General features: G+C 39.1%; 1 long non-coding RNA gene across 2 annotated transcripts; it reads left to right on the top strand.

The window, feature by feature from the left end:
- Positions 1–3,102: 3,102 nt before the first annotated feature.
- On the top strand, positions 3,103–8,422 carry LOC121367322. Of its 2 annotated transcripts, none has more exons than XR_005957360.1 (5): positions 3,103–3,189; positions 5,556–5,656; positions 6,311–6,436; positions 7,166–7,259; positions 8,389–8,422. It is a non-coding gene; the product is annotated as an uncharacterized LOC121367322 (long non-coding RNA). The 2 variants fall into 2 exon arrangements; XR_005957361.1 differs by having other exon boundaries at positions 3,128–3,265.
- The last annotated feature ends 112 nt before the right edge of the window (positions 8,423–8,534 follow it).

Raw genomic sequence — 8,534 nt, 5'->3', positions numbered from 1 at the left:
TTTATTTTTGGCTTGTAACTTTTCTTCTTTTTTAAAATTCTATTAACTTTTTTACTAATTGCTATTTTCAAAATTCTGCCCATTTTCAACTCTATTCCCCCCCCCCCCCCCCTCCATCCCGAGTCAGGCCACCGATGATCTAATCTAGCGACCAAATTTAATGAGTAGAATTTTCTTTATTAATTATATTAATTAGAGATGCGCATCAAAATTTCAAAGGCCCACTATTTAATTTTTGGATGTAAATTTCAAAATTAACCAGTGGAGCTAATTTTAATTAGATTGGATCGTTCCATATAGCGATTGAAATCAGATCCGCACGCCAAACCGGAAGTTAAAAAGATAGCTTCCCATGCTAGTTTCGTTTGGAAAAAACAAACATGTTGCCTTACGTGTATTGCATTTATGATCGTTCACACAATGCGGACAATATGTCCGATTGCCGGATCCCGTTCCCGAATGTATATGTCGCATGATCGGATCTGAACGTGTCAACGTTTCGTTAAGTCTGGTTAATGTTTGTTGTTGTTTTTTTGTCGTTTTTAAAAAAAAAAAAAAAGTTCATATATTACCACATTTCCATTTGTGCATCAGAGTATCAGAATTAACAAATGTAGTATCAGAATTAACAAATGGAAGTATCAGAATTAACAAATCAGGGGCTTGCGCAGGAAATTTTGCAGGGGGAGGGGGGGGGTATCGAGGTGTCTGGCGAAGCCTGCAATTGCAGTATCAGAATTAACAAATATTTAACGTTTAACAGGCAGGCAAGTACATACCACAGTCTTTGTTAACATATTCGACTCAATGGTTCGTGCAGTCTTATTATATGGATGCCAAATATGGGGTTATGAAAAAGTTTATATATTTTATTCTGTACAAATAAACTTTTTAAGACACATCCTACCTGTTTAGAAAGGAACAGCAATATTTATACTTTATGGAGAGTTAGGGAGAATGCCAATCGAGTTAACTATATATAGAAGAATGGTATGCAAATGGGCGCGACTGATGTCAGGAAAACAATCAAAATGTTCTACTCGTTTATACGAAATTATGTTAAACGACCACCTTACTAACGGAACTAACTATAACTGGATTACCACTGTTAAAACACACTGAATAACTTAGGAATTGGTGATATTTGGATAACACAATATTTTATATCAGTAAATTGTGTCTCACAACGAATTAAACAAAGGCAAAACCACGAACTTTGATATACCAGTCGTGGTGCACTGCATGGAACTGGAATTAGTCCGATGGATCCACCAGCGGGGACCGATCCTAGACCGATTACGCATCAGTCAAGCACTTTACCAGTGGACTATATCCCGCCTCAGAAACACTTTCAGTAGGGCAGATAGGTGAAATGGATGTGCACGTGGCGCAAAGTATGCAATTTTGTATTTACAAGGTTTCAAAGTATGCTGAATCCAAATGTAAATGGAAGCATGTGATACGGGCAATGCTGGTCAAAATTGCAATTGTTTGCAAAATGTTAGATAAAATATGCAAATTCCCTCAAATGTCCAGAAATTGTAATCTCACCCAAAACTTCGAAACACATACAGAATTGCTTACCATTACGACACCACTAGAGCACATTGATTTATTAATTAATCGTCGGCTATTGGATGTCAAATATTTTGTGTGTTTTTGTGTGTGTGTTTTTGGCTCTGCTTTATTTTGATCAAGTTTGTTTTGTTTAACGACACTACTAGATCATATTTGCTTTATTAATCATCGGCTGTTGGATGTCAAATATTTTGGGGTTTTTTGGCTCTGCATTATTTTTTTTGTTCAAGTTTGTTTTGTTTAACGACACTACTAGAGCATATTGCTTTATTAATCATCGGCTGTTGTATGTCAAATATTTTGTATTTTTTGGCTCTGCTTTATTTTGTTCAAGTTTCTTTTGTTTAACGACACTACTAGAGCATATTTTTTTAATCATCGTCTATTGGATGTCAAATATTTAGGAGATAACCATATGGAGTTTTTAGATTGCGGGTGTTATTGTCTGTTTGATCCCGCAAATGTAATTTTTGACCGAAGGAGTTAGCTTGCGGTCAAAAATGAAACATTTGCGGGCATCACATAGACAATAAGACCCTCAAATCTAAAAACTCTATATGGTTATGTCCATTGTAAACTGGATCGTTTTTCAACGGAACTAACTGTATATTTGGTATTTCTTGAAAAACATACCTGGCTACATTCTAACTGTAGACCCTTGAATCGTCAAGTTCGCCTGTTCCAATTTTCATTGATGTCACTTTCTAATGACGTCATTAGCTTTCCGGGTGTTGTTGTCTATTTGATGACCGGCCTCGGTGGCGCAGTGGTTAAGCCATCGGACTACAGGCTGGTAGGTACAGGGTTCGCAGCCCAGTATCGGCTCCAACCCAGAGTGAGTTCTTAAGGGCTCAATGGGTAGGTGTAAGGCCACTACACCCTCTTCTCTCTCACTAACCACTAACCAACTAACAACTAACAACCCACTGTCCTGGACAGCCAGCCCAGAGAGCTGAGGTGTGTGCCCAGAACAGCGTGCTTGAACCTTAATTGGATATAAGCACGAAAATAAGTTGACATCAATCAATCTATTTGATCCGGGAAAAAGAATGTAATTAACCAATCACAATACAGAACACACTCGCCATAAGTTTACAATTGACCAATCACAATACAGAACACACTGGCCATCAGTTTACAATTTGCAATGTTTGACTTCTTTATTTTGTAGTCACTGGGCGGGACGTAGCCCAGTGGTAAAGCGCTCGCTTGAAGCACAGTCGATTTGGGATCGATTCCCATCGGTGGGCCTATTGGGCTATTTCTCGTTCCAACCAGTTCACCACGACTGGTATATCACAGGCCGTAGTATGTGCTATCCTGTCTGTGGGATGGTGTATATAAAAGATCGCTTGCTACTAATCGTAAAATGTAGCGGGTTTCTTCTCTAAGACTATATGTCAAAATTACCAAATGTTTGACATCCAATAGCTGATGACTAAAACGCAATGTGTTCCAGTGATGTCATTAAACAAAACAAACTTTTTTGTAGTCACCTGTCACGAGGACGAGTTTCAGTGCGCAGACGGTCCCTGCATCTATTATAACTGGAAGTGTGACGGTCAGGACGACTGCGTTGACGGTCGGACGAGATCAGCTGTTCTGACACAAGTAAGACTCCTGACACAAAAGATTATCCGTGGGCCAACAGACTATCGTTTTAGGACGTTCAATAGATCTATGTTGAGTAGGTTTCCATTGTAATAGCATGTTTTGACATCATGGTTTGTTAGACGCGCCATTTTAGAAATAACATATGTATCAAAATAGAAAGTGTACCAAAAATATATAACGCAATATACTGATCCATCCATCCATCCATCCATCCATCCATCCTTCCATCCATCCATCCATCCCTCCATCCGTCCGTCCGTCCGTCCGTACGTCCGTACGTACGTAAGTACATGCATACATACATACACACATACCTACATACATGCACGCTAACACACACACACACACATACACACACACACACACACACACACACACAAACAAACATACATACACACATACTTACATACACACATATATATATATACATACATACAGAAAGGCAGACAGAAAGACAGACAGACAGACATATTATAAAGGTACACAGTTTGAAACATTAGGTTACCTAGACTACAAAGTGTTTTTTAAACCTATAGACACACATCAACTTCTCCACTACAAGTCTTTTCACCCACCACACCTTTAGGGTGTATACTACCAAATCAAATCCCATAGTAACATATGTGGCTAAAACTCCTACCTGCAGCGTATTAATCGACATAAACGCCACGGATATAAATACTACCACCCCTCACTCTTAAAGTGAATCAGAAAAAAAATGGGGGTCAAGCTGTGCATTTCTGAGATATGACTACCCTAGTTCCGCACAAAATTCGAGTACTTTTTTTAACAGGTACATGTTTCAAGCACAAGGCTAATTGACACAGTGGTACTCGATGAAATAAAATTGTATAATTGTTTTGCCCAGATTAAACTATTTTTTTTAGAACTAACACACTCACATTTATCACAATCACAGGACTTGTTTAAACCTGTCCAGCTTAACACCAGCAAATGACAGTATGTGTTCCTGACATTCAACATATGCAGTCTAATCATGAGGAGGCTCCTAAGAGAATCATAATGCATACCACTGATGCTTCTATAGGAGGGCTGCTGACAATAGAGCAATGTCCTGTTCTGATGCCGATGTCCCTACTCTCATCCAACAAGGTGCAGTGATACTTTCTAGCAAATCTCTACTTCTTAACAGATGCCGGTAAACATGCCAGTGTTGTAAGGTTTATATTAATCCCTGTTCATGAGATACTGTATCACTTCCCCAGAGAGGCACCGCTCCTTCCAGGTTACACTGCCAACTGTGGAAACAACATCGAGACTGTCAAAATAGTACTTTGTGCTCAGTACGACATTATTTGGAGCTTGTACTACAAAGAGTTTATGGCGTTTCTTTGAACAGTCCTCATTGTGAAATAGCAGGAAAAAATTTACCTGGTGGAAAAACTACCTCTTCTATGGAGAAGGGTTTTCATCTATATGTGTCTCGATATTTTTATCAGTAGATGGTATTGTGTTAGGCCAACATTGCAATGTGTTATCAGATAACCTAAGCTTGGAATTCTGATGAATCAGTCACCAATAGATCCTGAACTTCACACCAATTTGAATAGTTGTTCAGCAGATTGCATAAGAATGTTAGTCAGGCATGTACTACTATTTTCATTTATCTACAGATGAACTTTTTGACGAAACCGGTGCTCTAACCCATTGACTATAGCAAACTGTAGACAGTGACTGAACTGAAGCTAGGTTTCTTATTGAATAGATATAGTTTTTACTACAAGATTTGGCTACATTTTGGTGTGTATGTTATAGCTAACGTTTCAGATTCTACAATGGATAGTCATACACTTGCAACATATTGGTCATATACTTATCATACTTTAATGAGTACTGAATTTATTTTGATTTTAAATATTTTCTGTATTAGTCAGTGTCTAACAATTTGATACATGTGTATTTTAATTATATATAATTTTTTTAATACACAGTTGTTGCATGAAGATGTTTCTCCCCCCCCTCTCTCTCTCTCTCTCTCTCTCTCTCTCTCTCTCTCTCTCTCTCTCTCTCTCTCTCTCTCTCTCTCTCTCTCCCCTCCTCTCCCTCTCTCTCTCTCTCTCTCTCTCTCTCTCTCTGTATTTCTCTCTATCCCCTCGCTCTGTCTCTTCTCTATCTCTCTCTGTCTCTCTCTCTGTGCATCTGTCTTTGTATCTCTCTGTCTCTGTCTGTCTGTCTCTCTCTCTGTCTCTCTCTGTCTTTGTCTGTCTATCTGTCTCTCTCTCTCTCTGTCTGTCTCTCTCTCTCTCTCTCTCTCTCTCTCTCTCTCTCTCTCTCTCTCTCTCTCTCTCTCTCTCTCTCCAATTTTGTACACCTATCATTTTTTCTACAATCACATGCCCCAGTTCCAGCTTCCACTGTTTAAGCGGACAGTGCATCCAGCAAGGTTGGCAATGTGACGGGGAGGAGGACTGTACTGATGGCTCTGACGAACATGCCTGTCCAAGTAGGATTTCTTTACCTTATCGCTTAGAATAATCATTATTAGTCGTACCTGCGGCAGGTGGTTACAGGTGCCTCTTACCAATACAGGTACAATGCTTATAAAACATTTTAGAGACTTTATTACTCTAGTCTTTGGTATACGTTTTCCTGTCTGTGGAAAAGTGCATATAAAAGATCCCTTGTTGCATTAGAAAACGATGGGGTTTTCCTCTGATGACTACGAGCCAGAATTACTAAATGGTTGACATCCAATAGCCGACGATTAATTACTCAATGTGCTCTATTTATGTCGTTAAACAAAACAAACTTTCATCAGAGTAATCCCGCTATATTTTTCCATTACCAACAAGGGATCTTTTATATGCACTTTCCCACAAACAAGAAAGCACATAACACGGCCTTTGACCAGTTCTTGTGGTGCACTGGTTGTAACGAGAAAAAAACCCCAATAAGATTAATTGATCCACCTCAGGCGAACATTTGGGGGGGGGGGGGGGGACTGGTATTACTGCCCCCCCCCCCTACTCAAAATATACGTTTTGGGGTGGGGCGTTTTTCCTAAACTATATAAAATAAACAAACATAAATATATATATATATATTGCTTGTTTCTTCTTCTTATTTTTGTGGGGGGTCTTCTTTTTTCATTCTTCAGTTGACGCTTTAAACACGTGCGGCCCCAATCAGTTCCGGTGCGGCAATGGAAGGTGTATCCCGGAAACATGGACGTGTGACTGGGAGGACGACTGCAGAGATAGCACTGATGAAAATAGCTGTAGAGGTACTTATAATAGTAATAGTGTTTGATAATCGATATTCACGATAAGTCACAATCACCTGATTATAAAATAGATTTATAAAGTTAAAGTTACGATTTGTTTTGTTAACGACACCACTAGAGCATATTGGTTTATTAATCATTTGCTACTGTATGTCAATAAAAAAAAAACATAATGAAAGATTTATAAAGACAAGAAATTAAATATAGGTTTCCTTACACTGAATAAAAAAAAAAAAAACTGATTATAAGCTGTCGATTAATCCACTTAAACAGAAGACACTTAATGAGATTCATTGATATACTAGTATTACACTAAACGTTTTAGCTGACGGGACGTAGCTCAGTGCTACAGCGCTCGCCTGATGCGCGATCGATCTAGGATCAATTCCCATCGGTGGGCCCATTTGGCTATTTCTCGTTCCAGCCAGTACTCCACATCTGGTGTAACAAAGGACGTGGTATGTACTATCCTATCTGTTGGATGGTGCATATAAAATATCCCTTGCTGCTAATCGAAAAGAGTAGCCCATGAAGTGGTGACAGTGGGTTTCTTCTCTCAATATTTGTGTCCGACGTCATATAACCGTAAATAAAATGTGTTGAGTGCGTCGTTAAATAAAACATTTCCTTCCTTCCTTTTAAATTTTTTTATACCTAATAACAGCTGGTAAAACTATGTGCTAGAGTGTCGGTGAAAGAAATATTCCTTTCTTTTATTTCTGTTCCCAGTTCCAGTGCCCTAACACCAAGTGTATCGGTACTCGCCGGGTCTGCGATGGATCGGACGACTGCGGGGACAATTCCGATGAAGTCAACTGTAACAGTACGTACACGCAAGTAATATTGCACTAGAGAATAATATATTTAAGATTATTCTACATGACCTCCCGCGAAATGTTAGGCTCAGACTACCAACTGTAACAGTACGTACACGCTAATAATATTACAATATAGAGTTTACAGTTTCTCTACGTGAGCTCCCGCTTAGTGCTAGGATCAGACTACCAACTGTAACAGTACATACACGCTAATAATATTACAATATAGAGTTTACAGTTTCTCTACGTGAGCTCCCGCTTAGTGCTAGGATCAGACTACCAACTGTAACAGTACGTACACGCTAATAATATTACAATATAGAGTTTACAGTTTCTCTACGTGATCTCCCGCTTAGTGCTAGGATCAGACTACCAACTGTAACAGTACATACACGCTAATAATATTACAATATAGAGTTTACAGTTTCTCTACGTGATCTCCCGCTTAGTGCTAGGCTCAGACTATGATGGTAATGATGGTTCAGGTGGTTATGATGATGGTGATGACGATGATGATGATGATGATGGTGATGGTGATGACGACGATGATGATGATGATGATGAAAATGATGGTGATGATGGTGATGATGATGATGATGATAATGATGGTGATGGTGGTGATGATGGTTCTGGTGGTGGTGATGATGATGATGTTGATGATGATGATGATAATGATGGTGATGATGACGATGATGATGATAATGATAATGATGATGATGAAGGTAGCGATAGTGGTGGTGAATATGGTGATTGTGGTGGTGATGATGATGACCATGGTGATGGTATTGGTTGTGCCAATGATGGTTATGGTTGTGGTGATGATGATGATGATGATGACGATGGTGCTGGTGGCAATGATGATGGTTATGGTGGTGGTGGTGATGGTGTCGATGGCGATAATTGTGGTAGTGGTGATGGTGGTCATAGTCATGATGAATATGAATATGATGATGTGATGATGATGATGATGATGATGATGGTGGTGATGGTGGTGGTGGTGATACTGATAGTGAAGATGACATTGATGATAATGATGACAAACTGAAACATTGTCAGATTTTAAATGCTTAAATATAAAAAAATATATACCCGATACAGGGGCTTTACTAATCACCACGTTATATTGTATTGTAGCTGTAGTTACTGCTGAACGGAACGAATACGGATATCTCTCTGAACGCCGAGGACGGCAACCACTACTGTAAGAAATACTGCGGCTTCTGCGACGACACCAACCAAGGAAAATAGTCCTGTATTAAATATATACTACAAAACTAAAA

The sequence above is a fragment of the Gigantopelta aegis genome, chromosome 3 (assembly GCF_016097555.1).
Source record: "Gigantopelta aegis isolate Gae_Host chromosome 3, Gae_host_genome, whole genome shotgun sequence".
In the NCBI taxonomy this organism is placed as follows: Eukaryota; Metazoa; Mollusca; class Gastropoda; order Neomphalida; family Peltospiridae; genus Gigantopelta; species Gigantopelta aegis.
This window is presented reverse-complemented; position numbering and strand designations above follow the sequence as displayed.